Raw genomic sequence first — 19,351 nt, 5'->3', positions numbered from 1 at the left:
AGCCTGTTTTTCTGTTTTGATGGAGTTATCAGGAATACAACAAAACTCCAAACATTTAACCGTTCCAAGGCCGTCTGCTTTCCTTTTGCTCAGCTTAGCATACTGAGCTGGGGAAGGTATGACGGTAAATATTACCACCTTGTTTCCAAAAGCTGTTGCTTTAGATCTCTCACTGCAGCATCTGAAGCATTACTGGGAATATTCAGAACTGTTATAACAACATCTCTGGTGTTATTTTTCTTTTCCAAAAGTCTTTCCCTTCCTGCTGTTTCCTGGCAGAGAATGCTAATGAGCAGAGCTCCAGGTGAATCATGCAGCAGCAGTGAGCAGAGAGATGCTCCCCTTCCCTTCAGATGGCAGTGGTGATTCTCAGAGTGCGCTGGCAGCGCTGCTGCATTTTTCATTATGTTTGTGCATTTCCAAATTGTTAAATGCTTCTTTCAGTTATCAAGTTTGTTCTGATTGAATGTTGGTAGAGGCTTCAGTGTTCTGAAATTTGGGTCAACGACTCGAAGCATATGGCAGTAGAATTCCCAGTGCTGCATCTCTTTAAGGCAGCAATGCTCTGGGTTAAACCCAAGTGCTCCTACTCCCAAGGAGATGGCTGAGGATGGCTTCCATTCCAGCAGAGCACCCTAGAGATAGAGATACAGACTGTAATTGTAGAGCTACGTGGATAATTGGATACCTAGTATTTCCTGTTTGTTTTACATTTCAGTAGTTTGAGCTAGCTCTGTCTTCAGGGATCTAAATTAAATGAAGTTGTTTACAGCTGTAAGCTTGGAGATGCATCAGTCAGTCAATGTGACATGGAAAGAACGACTTGGAGAGCACAGAGAGATCAGCAAATGGTCTGCTTCTGTCTGGGCATGGTTTTGTGGGGTTATTGCTGTTGGGCTCACCACACTTCAGAGTGTTCTATGCAAAACAGCATCTGTAGTATAAAAACATAGGTTTATATATTTTTACAGGATTTTGAGTTGATGCCTAACTAGCACTGCTCGGTAGTTATCTGATTTAAGGTCTTTACCAGAAGGCACCCAGTGTTGCTGCAGTGGCATGGTGGGCTCTGCATTTCCTGAGCAGATTTGAGGACAGGTATTCTGGTGGGGGCTCCCCCTCACCGGGGGGTTCTGATCCCTCGGGGGGGGTTTTTCCCCTTTCTTGTGTGCTGTATTGATCAGAGAGTGCAGAGCAAGCCAGACTTGAATGTTGAGCTGGACAGGAAGCTGTTGCCAGCCCTCCACTAACAAAGCTTTTTGCTTTGTGAAATCCTGAAGAAAGCTCGAGGCTGTTTCAGGTGTTGGGGATGCCCAACCTGTGTGGTGCCCGTGCAGCATGTGCCCAGCCCTGCTTCCTGCTGCTCTGCCTGGGCCGTGCCTGGCCCTGCTGCAGCCCCCTACCTCATAGAACTCCCTGCGAAGCTTCAGCCCAGCTGCACTCAAATGGTAGCAGATGCTGGTCTAACCATTTGTCTTCAGGCATTTGGGGCAAACGCCAACAGACAGAGGCACAGAGGACAAAAAGTAAATTGGCCTTCTAAAATCCTTTCAGCTTTAAGTATTACAGATATAATTAGAAACAGAGGCAAGGATTATTATCCTATAAGTGCCTTTCTAGTCTGCTCTGCTTTTGTAACCTTTCTTTTCTTCATCTGTCATTCTGTCTTGCTGCATTGTTTCTCCGTGCAGCCTGGTGTCTTCACCACCGTGTCCCATTGCTGCCTTTGCTCTTAGCACTGTCTCTATTTGCTTTTCCCTTTGCTTACGTCAAGGCTGTCGTCTTTTGGCTCTGCACTGGTGTTCCCGTGAAGCCACCATCATTCAAACAGATAGGGAGCTCTTTCTGCTGCAAGACAAGGAAAAGATGCTTTCTGCAAGTGCTCCTTCCCAGGCTACGCAGCTTCCCCCTCTGCTATCAGGTGAATTAAGTTTGTTTAAAAAAGGAGCAAATGCCTTGGAGGTGGGGGGCTGGTGCATGGTGTGAATTGCTCCCTGCAGGTGCTGATGCTCAAAGCAGAGTGGATTCCTTGGACCGGGGACTTGGGCTCAGCTCTGCACTGCAGTGGGGGCTGCAGTCTTTGCTCTGTCATAACAGACCTTGGTTTGCCCTGGGTTTGAACTGCTGTCACCGTCTTTAGGTCCTCTTACACCTGACAAAACTCCAGTGGGACCTTGCAGTTCAGGGAGGGGAGTGCAGTGGAATTCTTGGAGCTGCCGTTTCCTCTGCTCTGTCGTTTGCTCTGTGCAGGCAACGTTCTGAGTCCTGAAGCTTCTTTTACTCTGCCATCCATTTGTCAGAGCCATCTGTTTTAGGACAGAAATATTATTTCCATCATCCTTGCCCAGTTTGACAATTACTCTGGTCAGGAGTGTGCAGTTCTCAGCCAGCTGGAGGGGCTGCATCCCCTACTCTGATGGGAGAGAGGAATGAAGGGGCTGGAGGGGGAAACCAAATGGGGAAATAAAAATGGAAGGACACAGATATCTGTGCAGATCCTCCAGGTGGGCAGGGGTTGTGCAGCTTTCCTTCACAGAGTTGTTACTGCAGACAGGACTGAGCAGGAGTTGGTGCCACAGTGCCTTTGTGTGAGCAGCTTGTGCATGTTTGAATACTGAGGGTTCTCAGCAGCTCCTGGCCTGGTGCATGAAGCCCGTTGGCTTGGGTACCCTGAAAGCAAAGCCAACTGCTTTCAGAACAAACAAACCCCCTACAACGCTCGCTCGTTATTTCCCAGATACAGCTGAGATGTTCAGTCTTGCCCCAAGGGAAATCGATGGTGTGTTTGGACTCCCTGTTGCTTTCCGTGTATGTGAGTGTGTTTATTTTATTTAAAGAGTTGGTACATAATCAGTCTTAAAATTAACCGACTGCCTGTTGACTTGTTACCCTGTGAATGAAAACACATTGCTCGTAATTTGTTTGACATTATTCTGTCCCGTTGTCAGGCTTCTAATTACTTCTAGAACATAACCCAGATGTCTGTCTGTCTCTTTATGTCTCTTCTATCATCATTATTATTATTTATCTCTTTTATTGTGAAACATGGAAGGAAATATTTCATGGAAGTGGTAGAAGTTTGCTCCCCCGCCTCCTCAAGAATTTAGGAACTGGCTGTGGGTTTAACCCTATAAAGCTGGGCTCCTTTTGAAGGGTATCCATGTGGGCATCCGGAATTGCACATCCTCTGTGACTCCAGGTCTGACCCTCGGTGCTTTAGGGGTGTTGAAGTGTGTCTGTCTGCATTAAAATGCTTCTTGATGATTGCATCCCCCACCTAATTTATTTTTAAAGAAGAGATAAATTACTGGTGCTTTTAGAAGATTAAAATATTAACATATTTAAATATAACAGAAGACAGGTGAGGCAGAAAGGATTGCCCTTTCAGAATGTGCAAGATGAGCAGTCTCTGATTGAATCCCTTGGATAAGCATGTGGTGCTCCTTGCCAACACAGGCTTTTGATAATTAGCAACGGGAAAACTCAGGTTGCGCGATGCAAGGTTTTGTTGCTCGAATATCTTTCCCATAACATAAGTTTTCCTAGAGCCACAAGCTTCTAAGCACTGGAAACACAGTTTTCCAGTGACACATTGGATCGCCAATGAACTCAGGGCTGTTTCCCAGAGGCATTTTAAGCCACTCAAACATCACAAGGTTGCTACACTTTTAGTGGGACGCCTGAACACTTTGCATTGATCCCTCCTAGAAAGCTGTGCTGTCCAAGGAACCAGCTCTGTTCCCTGTGTTGGGTCTCATTTGGCTGAGCTAAATTTGTAAGGTAAGAGGGGAGTGTGGAAGCTGTTTTTAGCTATATGAAACATGATTTTAGCTGAAAGAAACGACCCTGCTGACTTCTTGTTTTTGTGTTGTTGATTGCCAGCTTTCTTAGCTCCTATTTGTGAAAGATTACTATTATATTTAAATGCTGTTTCCTTTAGGGAAAATAGTCTGTTCTGGCTGGGTGCAGTGGGGGACAGATTATTCTATTCTGCAGAACTTTGCTCTAACAGAGTTCGTGGTGGGGGAGAGGACAAAAGCATGGGAAGGACTCAGCGAGTTGCTTTAGGAAAGAAAAACTCCAAAGCAACAATGAAACTAAAACACGCGTTCGGTACAAGCTGTTCTTGTGAGACTGGGTATAGAGACTGCAAATTACTATGCGGTCCCTGCCATTAAATGCAAATACGTCCCTCATTTTCCCCTATGTCCTGATCAAGAGGATTTCAGTGAAGGATGAATGGAGTGAAGAAGTCCCTTACAACGCTTGTGCCCCAGCTTGAAGCATGCTGCCTTTTGTATTGCCTTGGCACAGCGGGGCCCTGGGCTTCTCTGAGCACAGATCAGCACTACAGGGGGACCCTCCGCCAGGACGGCAGGCAGTCCAGACTTCTCATGGTGGAAGAACTGCTTACCTGGAGGGTTGATGCACTGCTGGGGTTTGGATGCAGCATTCACAGTGAAAATAGTGGTTGAGATGGCAGCTGCAGGGAAGGATGTTGTCACTTGAAGTTCCCCTCTGATCTCTTCCTGCTTTTGTTGGAAGGAAGAAAGGCGTTTGTATCTCGGCCTTCTCCAGGATGGCTGCCACCTCAGCCCAGGGTCTGCCATCCCCAGCTGCCCTTTGCCTTTGCAGGAGCTGACAAGCGGGAGTTAATTGATGACTCACCAGCACAACCGTGTCAGAAACGCTAGCTTGGTTTTGCTGCTCCTGCATGTTCTTCAGCCTGCAACTACTTGATGTGGTTTTTAGCCTGAAGAGAGGTTATTGTGTCCATATAAAACAACGGTTGAAAATTGAGAGTATGCACTTTTGGAAGAAAAGTGCCTACGATGCAGAACAGTGTGCTAGGTAGATCAGTTTATGTTGTGGGGGGTTGCGGAAGCTGTGCTGAGGCTGCTTTCAGTCTAGGCTGGTGGTGAATAGGGTTTCTTTAAAGGGAGGTGGGGGGTGGTGAGGGGGGTGTTCTGGTTTTGGCACAAAACTCACCTGCCTTCCCCACCTGGTTACAAGGGAAGAATCTTAACAGAAGCATCTCCCCCCTACCCTGGGCCTTCCCCACCATGACAACAGTTTGATCATTTATTTGTATGAATTTTGCCTTTACAACTGCAGCCTTCTGGATAATGGCTTTCAAACACTAAAGCCAAAGAAATCCTCCAAACCATGAAAAACCCAACCAGCAAGACTTTGAAGAAATGTCAATTCCATTTTAATACGTAGAACACACGCTCAGGCTTTCTCTATGCACCTGCTATGTAATTTCCCTTCTCTCAATAGCTCTGACTAATGCTGAGGTCTTTCTCTGTTTGAGCTCTGCCATTTATGAATACGCCAAGTCTTATCTGAAGCTTTGTGAATGCTTACAAGTATGAAGCGCGTTCAGATGAACAGTGTGCATAAATAGCAAGTAGTTGAAGGACCAAGCCCTTGGAATAACAATCAGGAGCAGCTGACCCTGTTGAATGCTTGATGAAGAGAATGTCTTCTCTGCTTGTCAGCTCTTTGCTTGCTGGCCTAGGCTGGGGTGATTCTGCAGGGTGCCATGCAGAGCTGAGCTCAGCCAGGTGCTTGGGGTGATCTCCCAAATTCTGCTGCTGGAGAAGCCCTTTTGGTAGCAAGACATTTAGAAACATTTGGGGCACCTGTGATAGAATGGTGATTTGTTTTCCTTTGTAATCAGCTTTCTGACTGAGTTACCCCCCTGTTGCCTTGCTTGCTGCTTTGCAGCAGGCTTCTCCTTCTGTATGTGGGCGCACCAAGGATTGTTGCTGGAGTTCTGTAGGACTGGCTGTGTCTGACGCAGTTCTCTCTTGCGCCCTTCCTCCTCTTATTGCAGCCCTCCTGTAAGTATTTGCTCTGCCAGCTGTCAGCACTGCTCTTCATGTTCCTCTGTATCCCTGAGCTGTAAGGGAGAAGGCAGGAGTGCTTGTTAACCTGCGTGGTGCTCCTCTGGACATGGATGTGTGAACTGAGCTGCACCACCTGTACAGTGAAGGCATCTCTAAGCACTTCCCAATCCTTCAACTGAAAGGTCACCAGAGTACAGTGTTGTTGCTTATTTAATTACTGTTACCAGACAGCCTGTTTAGGGCAGTATTTTAAGTGGCAGTGGCATAAGGAGTTTGGCCAACTCATTACTTATGTCCTGCTTGTAACAATTCCTGGGTTGCTCTGGCCCTATTTGAGGAAAATAATGTATTTATACCATCTTGAAGGAAGGGCTAGGGAAAGCTTGCTGAGGGCAGGACCTTTCCAAATCGGTGCTGGTAATGCTGAAGCTCTCTTTTTTTTTTTTTTTTTTTTTTTTTTTTTTTTTTACCTAAAAATTTGTTAGTATAAAAGATTTGATGCACTGGTTTCAGTGCAGATTAAGCACAGAAGTGCCCTTAACTGTGTTTCCAGGAGGCAGCTAACGCACATGTGTGTTATCTCTGTAACATTTCAGTGATGATAAGGCATCTGTAGCTCTTTCCGTGACACAGTTTAGTAAATCCAGCAGCAGCTCTTTGTTTCTACCATTCCTGCCTGCCTGCCTTGCAGAGTTCTGCAGAGCTGCTGTTTTTCTGACTTTGCTGCAGAAGGTGGTATGTGATGAGAGCAGTAAATTGTGGTGATCTGTATATTAAAGACAAGTTCTTGCACTGTGGTCTTGTTGAACACTGGCTCCTCAACATCAGTGTTCCTTGGTCATCCCACCTGCTTCCCATCAGGGACACAGACCAAACCCTGTCACTTCTTTGTTTTAATGGAAGCTGTTTGTTCCCTGCTTTCACACCCTGTGGACACTGTAGGTAAATTCTGCCTTGCCCTGGCAGAGGAGAAACACACTCCTCATGTGCCCAGGGAGCACAGCATAGGGCCAGAGCAGCAGCTCCACTTTGAAATGTCACTTACAGCCCATACATGTGGTGGTCATGCTGTAATTAAGGTATTTGTCTCTGCATGCTATTTCTGGTACTGTCAGTAGGTACAGTAGAGCTTCATTAGTAATGCTGACCTTTTCCCTGCCCAAGGAGCCATCCATCTATAGCATCTACAGGAGAGATTTGAGAGAAGTGCATTTTGACACCTGTTGTGAAAATGGCCCCTTTTTCCCTTGCTGCAAACTGTTGTTTTAGTGATATTTTCCAAATGGCAACGCTAAGTATGTAAAGATGCATGTGTTTTTGTGAACACTGCTGCTGCTCTTGACCCATCTGTCGGAAATTTGGCTCTTCAGACACAGCTTGCATCCTCCCAGTGTGTCTCCCTCCTCTATTGCAAACAAACATTTGAACACAGCTTTGCTTAATGCAAAAGAACAACTAGCCCTTCAGAATATGAAAAAGTATGAGGATGGGCTGAATCTACTGGGAATTTTAGGTTGGACAGCTGTACAAAGTATCTGTCACCGTGGAAAATCTCTTGTTCCACTGCATGTAAATGCCTTAAGCAAGTGTGACTGCGCAGCACCAGACCTGGTTAGCGTAGGACGAAGCTGCTGGAAGCTCTGTGCTCCCTGCTCAAGCACTACCTGTGGCCATGCTTCATCTTTTAGTTTGAGATCAGTATTGCTGTAGTGCAAGGACTTTCTCAGCAGCACAACTAGCAATTGTTAAAGGAGGGCAACCTGCCATTCATATCACTACCTAAAGTAAATGGAGAAAGAAAACAAAACGCACACTGCAGCCACAAAGCATGAACTTGAGGGCAGACTGCTTTTAAGACACTTGTCCTCTGCTCAGAAGGGCACTGCTGAATTGCAGAGGATCGTGCAGTCAGCCCACATTGTGCTCTTCTTGCTCATGAGACATCCTCTGACTTGAGAGGTGCTCTTCCATTAACGCCCACTTCTCTGCTCTTTGGGGCTCGCTTTGCTTTGCTGGGGAAGCATCTGATGCTGCAGCAGCAGCCCCATGAGCTCACGGAGTGGCCGCAGCAGGGTGAGCAGCAGCCGCCGTGCCTGCTGCCTGCGGTGCTGTGATGTACATGCCCTGCCCAGAAAATAGCTGTGCCTCTTTACTGTAATCGTGTTTGTGCATTCAGACCAATTTGGATGGTTACAAAGGTTTAAAAAATTCCAGGGATGGTAATAAGCTAATTTGGTAACTGTTTGTGGCTTTTGTTGTTCCTCTTTGTTGTGAGGACAGAGCTGGTTCACAATGAGTGCTCCATGAAAATTACATTATTAGTAATTACTGGTAATTTCTTGTCTGGAAGCTTCAGGTTTGTGGGAGCACTTGCATCTGTTTGCTTCCATATTCCCTCTGGCTTAGCTGTGATATCTGGGCACTGGGGACCTCAGGGCACTTCAGCAGTTCCCCTTTCTCCATGGCACTTTCCTCTCTTTCTGCTCTGTATGCATCACCGTGCCCCTCAGTGCAGGGTAGCCTGGGCTCATGGGCCCCAGCAATAGGAGCAGGGAGGCAGGAGCCTCCTGTGCCCACATTTGCACCTCCCTGGAATAAATTGTCATTTTGATCTTATTTTTTTCAGCTACGATGTGGTAATGTAATGGATTCTGTCAGCTGGCAAAGCAAAGGATTAGTCACAGAGCCTTGCTTCCTTCTAGAGAAGCTGGCAGAAAGGTAAAAAGAAAACAGTGTGCTGTTAAACAGAAATCCCTGGAAAAAGGCATCCTGAAAAAGCCAGCTGTTCACAGAGAAGTGCAGTGCTGCTGTATTTAGTTTTGTCTTAAAACTCTGTTTTAGCTCTAAATAAAGGATACTTCTGATTTTTGACTCCTGTAGGGAAACATGCAGTGGAGGTAATCTCACATGGCATAGCTAAAGAAATGAGAATAGGTGAAACTTTGGCTTGCTTGTTTAAAGTTAAATTTTTCCCAGTATCAAATACTGAGCTCTTTCATCAGAGAGCATCTTTAGACTAGAAACGTCTCTGCTATCCATCCAAACTGGGAGTAAATGGAGTGGACTCCAGGCCAAACGTGGGGATGGGGATTTAAGGATTCCAGCATCCCAATTATCCCTTCCTGTGGCCTGGCTTCTTCCCTCTTGCCTGCCCAGCCTGCATTGGAGCCCTCTGGCTGAGCAGAGCTCCAAAATCTGCCTGGGAATGGGAAATAGGTGTGCCCTGCTGGGCAACTCCTGCAGATGTTCCAGGCTTTTGTGAAGTGAGCAGCCAGAAAAAGCAAAGCCTCTTCTTTGTTTGTTTGCTCCTGTTTTTTGGCAAGTCATGTGGTGCTGAATGGAGCCGTGGTAAGTTTATCTAAATTTCAGGCCTGTTTGTTTTTAAGGTGGAATTGTAATCACCAGTTGTTCTTGATAAACGTTGGATTTCCTCCCGGCGTCAGATGCGGAAGGGCTGGGGGCCTGGTGGCAGCTCCCTCTCAAGCCTTTTTGCTCAGGAAGATGAGTAAAGCTGAAGGACGCGTGGCTTGGCTTGTTCCCTGAGCAGCAGGTTTGTGGTCCAGATTGGGTTTGTGTTCATAGCGTTTGTTTTGAGTTTTGTTTTTATTGGCTAAAGCAGTGCTTACGCTCTTCTCGTGCTCTGTGAACGCAGCTGCTGTGCCCTTCAGTGCCTCCGTGCTCAGGGAGGGAGGAATGCATGCTATTTGTGCAGGGGAAGTGCCTTGCTGATTTCTGGGGTGCAAACTCTGGGTTATGTAAAACTTCCAAGTGCCAGATATCTGCAGAGTGCCGCTGACCTTTCTTCTTGCTCAGCTAAATCATGGGAGGTTTGCTCTGATTTGTGACATAACAATGTCTCAGTGATTACCTCCAGTAAACAAAGCGTATTTTATTATGTTTTCTTTATGAGTTGATTTCCCCCCTTTCTCCCCCCCCCGCAAGCGATATTTAACAACACATGGAAAATGTGACTGACCCTTAAAGGTCACGTTGTAGTTTACCATTCTGCTTTTATTATCCTGCATGTCAGTGAACACAACGTATTTGCTGTTTCCTGGCTAGAGCTGCCTTTTCATGTATACTTAATTTTTTCTTTGTGTGTGAATTTAAAATAGAATTTCTGTAAAATATGGTGGCAGCAGAGCCGTTCTTAGGAGGTAATTTGCTGTATTTTATAGCTTCTGCTGAGCTTTTTTTAGTTTCTTGCTGATGATGATATAGATCGAAGTGTGGAGTTTTTATGCAGCTGAAAGGAAAGGTTATGCCATTACACAGATCTTTTTTTAAAGGTTCTCTTGCAATAATAAACATACACAGACAGCAGTTACCAGAACTCATTATTAAATAGCTGTAAAACTGCTAACAAGATAAAGCATTTAATGTATTGACTTGTTAGTATCCAGCTCTGCTTCTGATGGAGTGGTAGCTGGACTATACTGTTAGGATCTAATTCCAGGTAATACATATCCATCGGGCTAAAGTATTTTTCAAATCTCAAAAATCAGTCATGCTTTTTCCTAAGCAGAAAGTCCTATGCTGTTACCTATGAAGGGTTACATGGTGAAGCTTTGGCTTACCAAAGGGAAACTCAGGGGCAATCAGCTTGGAGCATCGCAACCATAACAGGAGAGTGAGATGCACGCATCACATTCTTGCTCCCATTTGATGGCTGCTGCACGTTGTAGGCTTGGGGAAGGTAAGCAGGGAAGGCTTGGGAGCAGCGTAGGATGTGAGTGCATGTGTGCCTGGGGCAGGGGATGCTTGGCAGAGGTGTGCTGATGGAACAGCTGCTCCCTGCGTGCTGCAGGCAGCCTCATGTTGTTTTGTAGTAAGCCAGCTTGCTTTTGCATGGAGAGGGGGTTTGTCGTGAGGATTGCTGCATGGTCCCAGTGACAGTGATGCTACAATCTTGTTCTTTGAGCAAATGAGCCTGAGCCAACATCTCTGACCTGAAAAATATTCACGTCCAGATTTGCTTTCAAACCTCATGGATTTTGGCTTAGCTTTGATTTCTGGCTTTTCTGAGAAGGTTGTGTGACATGCAGTCGATTGAGCTCAGCACCAAGCAAGCAGTGACTGCCATCCCTCTGTCTGGAGAGGGCTTGGAGATGCAGCGGGCACCTCACTGAGTTTGGAGCAAGCAGCCTCCTTTGTGCCCATTTGTGTCATTCTCCATAGAGCCAGCTTGCTTCTGTCACGCACTGGAATGTGACTGGTTTTCCAGAGCAAGAGCAGAGCATCCTGAATTATTTAACAGCCGTTGCACTCTTGACTGATTTTCTTTTCCTTTTTCATTTTTTTTTTTTCCCTTGATGTCACTTAACATTTCTCTGGAGCAGGCAAGTGTGTAATGGAACATACTTAAGCTCTTTTTTGCTGGAAGTGCCTTACTAGTTTACAGCTGAAAATGCATACCCTTACCATGAGGTGGTTTTTGGTGTTTGTTTTCCTACTCTGAGCAGGGAGGTTGCTTGACCAAAAGAATGAATTGCTTCTCTTGCATATTCCAGTATTCATTTGTTTAATTAATTCTGCAAGGCTCTACATGACCTAAGAACATCTCAGTAGGCGGCAGGGAATGGTGCTTGTAACGAGTTGAGGAGTTGTCCTTCAGAGATATCCCCAGGGGTAAATATGCTCGTTGCCATCACATAACCTTAAGGACTGAAACTTGGAGAAAATTATTGGCATACTGAACAAAGCATGACATTGCTCTTAATCACCACCCTTCATTTAGGGGTGTGTGTGGAGTGCTGGCAGGTGGGTCTTGAGGTTTTGTTGGCATGGGGTTGGACATGAATGGTTACCTCTGAATGCCAGCCTGCCAAGTAGTTAGGGAGGATCCTGCACACGTGCATTATTTCCCTCCAGAGTGACTTACTTCACCATGTGTTTCTTCTCTTGTCAGCTTTTTTAGGCTTTTTTCTTTCATGCTGTGGTTTCTATGGAAATGTCATGGGTTTGGGTGGTGTGTTGTAACCCTCATGACTGCAACACAGTCACTCTGTATTGCTTAGCTCGTGCTAAATTTGTGCTTGAATCATCATCTGGGAAAGAGGCAGAGGGTGTTTGACATTCGGAATGCCTAAAGCCACGGACACCAGGGTGCCAGCTCCAGAAACTGCAACCCAAACCAGATGCTGAATCTGCTGGAGCTGAGAAGCTGAAGCGACCCAAGCCAACATTGCTGGGCAGGTTTGAGGATGGTCACTGTGGTCACCATGCATGGTGCAGGCTGAGGCTGTTGGTTTGGGAGTGGAAGAGGCAGGAAGGGCATTTCTACTGTTTGTCTCTGCCACCTTTTGCAGAACTGGTGCTGAAACGTTGGAGGGGGCTGGGGCAGCTTTCTTATCTCTCTAACCAGAGCTAACTGCATTTTAAAATAAAAACTAACGGCATTTCTTTCAGCCCTCCTTAGATTGAGTCAGAGCTGCACCAAAGCACGTTGCTTTGGGTGAGATGTGGAGCAGCCTCCCCGGGGGTTCCTGTACCCATGTGCTCTCTGAAGGCATCACAGGAGGTGTGAATAGGACAGGAGGCGTCAGTGCACACTTTCACCACATTGTTTTAACAAGCAGTAAATGTGACAGGCTAACCCAGCGCTGCCAGCAGGGCTGAAGGAATTTGCCTCAAATCCCAGAGGAGCTCAGTGCTGAGAAGAGCTGGGAAGGCTGATGCTGCTCAGATGTTTGGAAAATCTTGGAGGTGATTGCCAGGAAGAGGAATAGGAGGAAATTACTTCCTTCTCCTCCAGATACTGTCAGTTTATGACTATTTGGCTAATCTTATTACTGCAGCTTGCCTGGCATGATGGACGGCATAGCTGTGGTCTGGGTTTTGGGGCCCTTTTGTGCTGAAGAATGACATGACACTGTTTTGAAAATGTAAGGATTCTTGCAGTAACAAGCTGTTTGAAGGGGAAAATGTGGCTTTCTCTGCTTCTCGCTGTGTCAGGCCTTGCAAATTCAGGCATTGCTCTGTAACGCAGTGTGGCTACAATCTTGTCAACATGAAACTGGAAAATATTTTCAACTCAAAATAAACTCCACAAGAATAGTTTCCATGTTATCTCCTATTCAGAGGAAAGCTACTGCACTTCAGTCCTAAATAAAGATTCTGGCTGACTTCAGCACTTTGAGAAGCAGCTCTGGTTGTCTTAAATGTGACCGTTGCCTTAATGAGTTTGCCTGTATGCCTTGATCTCCATGCAATCCTTTGACTGCTGTTACTGCTGTCAGCAGGATGCTGCTGGGGCCCAGGCAGCGCTCGGCCCTGGATGGAAGCACCTGGCTCTGGGGGCAGCTTGCCCATTTTCTAAGCCTGCCAGTGTCCTCTATTCCTCTTTAGCCTCGCTGGAAGAAGAAAAATTAACCTATGCCTGAGGAGGCAGGGATTGATATAAAGTGACTGCTTGTGTGAGCTGTTGGCATACCTTGAAGCCTGCATTGTACTGCTCTCAGATCCACACCAGGTAAGATGGACTATGGAGCTGATGATCCATTGGCAGTTGCAATAAGGCAGTGGCAGCGTGTCTTTTTTATTTCTATTTTTTCCTTGATCTTCCTCCAAGATTTCTTCATGCCACGACGGCTTGGTGCCCTGCTCACTTCTGGGAGCATTACCAAGCTGCCTCTTGGGAGCAGTTGACTTCCAGAACATGAAAACTTGTTAGTGCTGTGCTAAAGAGTGATAGAAGAGGACAAACATGAGTAAATCATCCAGATGAAGCCATAAGTCATCAGTCTGAAATGAGTTTAGCTTGTCTCAGTTGCATGATTTGCACACCTGAGCAACAGAGGTAGTCTTTCAGAAACTGCAGAAACTGCTGCATACTTAGGTGAAAAAAATTGTTAGCAGGGTGTCACTGAAAGTATGGATTGCTAGTGCTGCCATTGCTTATTGCTCTGCTTTTCTTTCTTGTAATTAGCAAGACTGGTATTTTTAGGTTAGCTTTGCAGCTTGTCTATTTTCTGCCAAGTTGGCTAAGAGTGTTGCTCTCACGTGACACAAGAAATATTCTCTTGGAAACCAATGCTGTATATATCCTGAACTTCCCCTTCTGCTGATGTCCGGATCTGTTCTGTAGGATTCCAACAGCAGGAGCTGGGGGAAAGGTGTCCCTTTTATTGAAGCCTGTGCATATGGCTGTTATGGGCTTAAACACAGCTGAGTATGTTTGCAGATAAAGCTGGTAGACAGGAATGGTTTTGTTTTCTTTAGCTTTTGAGTAGTATCAGCCTTAGTTGTAACCTCTTTCAGCTTCTTACCTTTCATAGGGGCTTCCTGGAGCTCTGATCCTGCAGTGAAATCCATGCAGATGAATTCTTTCTGCTCTGAGGTCTTAAGTCACAGCAGCGAGGCCAGACACGGTGCATGGTTGTCCTTAGTTTAGGGTTCCCCTGGCAGGAGCTGTTCTCTGCTGCTGTGTTTCTTGTCTGTGGGACATCTAGGTGCAGATTTCTGTAAAGGCAGTGAGTGTGCGGTGCTGAGCTCTGAGCAGTGGCAGTTATCCCACCGTGCGAGGCCTGGAGCCTCAGTGCAGGCACGATGCTGCTTCACATGGCTGCCCAGAACGTGTCTGCCTGTGTGTTAAGGTGTGTGATCATCCTTAATCTGAATATTCAAGTTAATGGCAAGTGAACCTTCTGGTTCAGGCTGTGAGGTGTAAATGGGTAGTCCTTGGATGGATGTACTCTTCCAGGTGAGCTAGAGCTCATGGACAAGCCTTTGCCCTGTGCATTGAGTGGGTAGACCCAGGGGTTTCCAACCTGGCTCCTGCTCCAGCCGGTTGCTGCAGCTGGCACTGCTGGGGGCATGACATCAAAGTGCCATCCAGAACTTGTAAAAAAACAAATGCTGGGTTTATGTTATTGATTTCAGGGTTTCACTGTCATTCGGGATTTTAGATTACTGACAAAAAAAAGCAGATCTGCGGAAATGCAGAAATTGAACTTTTAGGCTAATGGAACTATAATGTCTGACAAATAGGTAGCTAAGCTGCTAGGAAAAGGTGGGGGTGATGTTTGATGAGGAAGTTAATAGATACTGAATAGCCATTAAATCAGTAAAATAGACAATCCTCTCTAGCTCGTCTCCTTTAAGTATTCTATTAATTAAGAACCCCCTTTTATGCATATTTTTAAAAATTAATTACCGTTTTGGAAAACACTTCTTTGACTGTAACAACTTGATCCAGATTAAATTGGGGCTATGTGGTGCCTGCTTCCTTTACGTACTTGGCTGCATTTATGGACTCTGATAACACCAACTTCACATACAAGAAGCTCGGACTTCTAAGAACAAATCTAATGAGCTGGCACTTTTGTCATAGCGTTCTGAGTTGGCGACAAATAGAAACGTGATGAAAAAATGATCTGCTGCCTGGGGTGAGAGCTTGGGTATGGTTTTCAGTTCAGCTACTGATTTCTGGTTTTGGCTGAGGCAGTGCTTGCTGTGTGTTTTGGTCTAAACTACCCATTAGTATCTGTCCCTCGGACACTTGTACTACCCATAAATTGTAGGTCAGGTGTACAGTAATCATCCTGTCTTCTCTTTTCCCTTTTCTTTGTGCAGCGTTGCGACCAAAGCTGACCAAAGCTGAAATCTTCAAGCCCTTTGGCTCCTCCATCCCAATCCCATCATATTATCAGCAAGTGAGGAGGGTGAGCAGCATCTCCTGCAGCCGGGCAAGGCTGCTGCTGCCCGTTAGGGACCAGCATGCATGCGCTCCTGATGCCACAGTCTAAGGAAGTCCAGATCCCGAATCAGGTCACTGTTTACAAAGCAGATTTATGTCAGATATAAATACAGCTATAATGCCCTTTAATGAAGGGCATGTGTGGCTCTCGCAAAGGCTGTGTGGTACTCCTGCTCTCTGACAGCAGCTGACACACAGAGCTGCAGTAGTGACGTTGGAGCAGTTCTCAGGGCATAGAACAGCAGCCAGAGCAGGCTGAGAATTGTGTGGCTGAGACAGGAGCTGAGACAACCTGAGGAGTGTGGCTGCCTCAGTGGGGCCAGACATGGTTCTCACTGCTTTAAGGATTGCAGAGTTGTGCAGCCACGGTCAAAGCCTTCAGGGCTGACCCCGAAATCTGAACTGATGGGGTCTGACGCTTCTGCTCTGTGCTTTGCCTCCTCAACTGTTGCTGGGTAGGAGCAATGTTTCCAGTCCATGCTACTTCTAATGAAAAGGAAAGTTTTGGGCTTTGTTTTTTCTGGACTGGCTTTTGTAATTATAAAGAACACTTCAAAAAAAGGACATTCCAGACACAATTTGGATGTTTGATGGGGAAACGGAGGGAAAAAACACCTCCTTTGAGCTGGTCTTCCAGGTCAGGAAACATTATAATGTTATTTGCACAAGTCTTGGTGAGGGTGCTGCTTTGAGTGAAGGTCTGACCACCTTTTCTTCCCAGCTTTTTTTCCTTGCCCTTTATAGAAGTGCACAGGAGATACACATTGGGTTGTGGCAATGCTCATCCTAAGGCCACAAAGCCATGTGCTGTGCCAGGCTGCATCCAAGTGCCTTTGTCAAGTTGGTGGGTTGTGCTTCTGAGCTAGAAACTTCAAAAAGAGAGACTCCTGCAGCTTCCAGGTGCAGCCTGGACCTGTTTGTGTGCTGCTGAGATGGGGTGTGCAGAGGTGCGTGGAGGAATCAATGAGCTGTGCTAATTTCCAAGATTCATTTTATTTTTGCAGCTACTGATAGCTCCGAAGGCAGTTGGTAATAAGAAAAAAATTTCTTTTGATTTTGTAGCTGACAGCTGGCTTTATTCCTGAGATGCTGGTGGGAGATGCATGAGGATTGCTTTATTCTTGCAGAATTATGCCAGATATCAGCAAAACTTGATGCATTTGAGCTCCCTGACTCCCTTCTCTATTTAAAAAAAAAAAAAAAAAAAAAAGTTTTTATGGCAAAAATTAAACCCAGAAACTGAATTGATGCTGTCATTTTTTTCTCTTTTGCATGTTGGGCCAGATCACTTCTCTCTGTATCTCAGTTTCCCCAGCAAGTGAGGGATAATGATTCTTGCCCTGTCTCCTGAGGCCAGGTCAGAGCTTCCAAGCATCTCCCACGAGCTGTGGATGGCTGCAAGGGGCACAGCTGGGCACCAGGCACTGCTGCTGCTTGGGGTTGGAGCTGCCCCTCCATTCTGCATGCACTCAGGTTGGATGACTCAGTTGAATGGCACTGTTTCCTCTTCTTTCTTGCCGGATCTTACCCTGACAGCTGCATTCATCTCCACAGCAGTGTTTGTTGTCCTGGGCTCGCATTGAATCCCTCACTTTTCTCCCCTTTTCCCATTTTCCTCCACAGGGGGATCCTGATGGGCAGCTCAGGTGATGACAAGCTGCAGGTGCTCATGTACCTTCCACGGTGCATTTCCTTTCCCTATTAGATGATGTTTTATTTCACAAGTCAGCAAAAATGTGGGGAGTCATAATTGAATTGCATGTCAAGAAATCCAAACAAATACAAGGCTCTGTAGCTGTCCCTGAGTTCAATCTGGAGAAGAGTTTATAAGTATTCTGTAGAAACACTGTACTTTGTGCTCGGAAAAGCTTGTACAGAAGTTAGATATACAAAGGTGCAGCTGGCTTCCCTCCTGGGAGTGACAGTGCCACTCTGCAGTGCAATCAGCCTTCTCTGGCCCAATTCTGTCTCAGCACCTGCCTGCTCCATAATGAGCAGCATTGCTGCAGGTGTCCTCAGCCTGAGGCTCCTGAGTGTTTCTGCTGCTGGGATCAGGAGGTGGATGGCTGCAGTGGTGAAGCATTGGGGTGGATGAGCAGATGGCTGGTGGGGTCAGGGCAGGGATTGAGGAGGTGACTAGAAAAGTAAAACCTAGCAGGTAGGTGAAAATGGGTGTGAGGTTTGTGTTTTTTAAACTAGGACCTCAAATGCTTTGCGGATATCTGTTGGGTATGGGTTGCTTTTAAATTTCATGCCTATGGTTTGTTTGCATTGAGAGTGTAGGCATTTTACTTGTATTTTCCCTTCCCAGTACTGTATGGCAGCTCATCCTATGTTTCTGTCTTGTCTCTCTAGCAAAGAACCTGTTCAGCATCATGTCAATTAAAGTGTCCACTTCTATTTCTCTGCCATGAAAACCTGGTTATTTAAAAAAAATATATATATATATGTATGTGTGTGAGGGCACTAACAAGTGCTCATTTTTTCACCTTGGTGCTGCAAGTGCAGAGAGGTAGGAAGGGAGATAGAGGACTTCACCTTGCTTTGTGGTCTCTCATCTCCTCGGGGGTCTCCACGACGATGGCCCTGGGCCTGGAACAGCCACCACCAGTGCTGCAGGCAGTGTGCTGGCAGCCAGCAGCTCCAGCAGTGAGTCACCACGCTGTGGCAGGGAGAGCTAGCACCAGGAATTGTTCTCTGCCGTTATGCATGCTCTGCAGGGAAGCTTGCCTGGATGTGTATTGCTCCTAAGGTGCGTAATGGAAAATAACAGTGCTACGGTTAGCAATCAAGGCTTGGACCTTGTAGTGACCAGCGTTGTGTAGTCCTTGAGAAAAGCTGCCCTCCTTTAGGGCTTTAATACCTCTTCAGCCTCAGTTAATGTGTGCTCTCTGATGGGAAGGCAGTGATCAGCCTCCTCCCGACAGGACTTTCTTCAGAAGGTCCCTAACTTCCTCCTAACTTCTCCCTAGAAGATGTTGCCCTTGGTCCAGGAAACACCTTCAGAGACCTGGAGTTTGCTGGAGCTGCAGGTGTGGTCCTAGAGCAGTGGATGGATTTGGGGCAGGGCAAAGGATCTGGCCCCACCATGGCCCCAAGCAGCCAACACAAGTTCAGTGTAGTATTGAGTATATTTGCTATATATAGGCACCAATGGAATGACTTTGCAGAACAGAAACTTTGCCTTTCAACTTGAGAGACAAGCAATAGAAATTACCCAAATTGAGAGGAAGCTTAAAGCAAGATCCAGGCTGAGCTGGTGTGTACGTGGGGGGGTGCTGAAGAAGTGCAGCTATTTGTTATCCACACCAAAGGAGGAACTCTGCCAGTCTGAAAGTGCCCTGGAAAGCTGTGAGTTCTGTAAGCATAATTAGGGGCTGGGGTGCCATGCAGTGGTTAGCACTGAGGACCATTAGCAGTGGAAAGTGGTAAGGTCTGATGGTTTAAAAATGCTTCATCACTCTGCGTGTGGAATGCAGAATGATGGAGGGAGGGAAATAGCACCAGCCCAAAATGTGCTGAATAATGAACTGAAAATGGTTATTGATTATCTGTGTGCTTTCATTATTGTGCTGCGGTGCGAGAGCAGCTAGCAATTCCTTTTTCTTTATTAACCAAAAAACTTTCAAAGGCACTTATGAAATATTTAGTGTAATTATTTCCTAAGTCAAAATTCCAAAGGAATTAATGCAGCCGGAGAAACGTTGTTAATCTGTTGGTGTTATGGATGAAAGAAGGAACAGAGGTATTGAACATTTACCTCTCCTGTGCAAAATGGCCTCTTACTTTCTATCTCAATTGC

General features: G+C 46.1%; 1 protein-coding gene across 14 annotated transcripts in view; it reads left to right on the top strand.

Annotated features, from left to right (window-relative positions):
* The window catches only part of PITPNM2 (phosphatidylinositol transfer protein membrane associated 2), a 115,898-nt gene that overhangs the window by 26,120 nt on the left and 70,427 nt on the right, over positions 1–19,351 (top strand). Inside the window, exon 1 of one of the 14 annotated variants that reach the window (XM_042828593.1) lies at positions 9,183–9,200. The exons of 11 other annotated variants lie outside the window; for them this stretch is intronic. The gene's annotated coding sequence lies outside the window, so the exon portion shown is untranslated. Of the gene's footprint in view, positions 1–9,182; positions 9,201–9,360; positions 9,403–13,171; positions 13,324–19,351 lie in introns of those variants that run through there. 2 more of the 14 variants (XM_042828590.1, XM_042828589.1) reach the window with 2 other exon arrangements.

Source organism: Centrocercus urophasianus, unplaced genomic scaffold (genome assembly GCF_019232065.1).
Source record: "Centrocercus urophasianus isolate 14NV4802_14NV808 unplaced genomic scaffold, USGS_Curo_1.0 seq_30, whole genome shotgun sequence".
NCBI lineage: Eukaryota > Metazoa > Chordata > Aves > Galliformes > Phasianidae > Centrocercus > Centrocercus urophasianus.
Note: the sequence above shows the minus strand (reverse complement) of the source record. Positions and strands in the feature narration are given on the sequence as shown.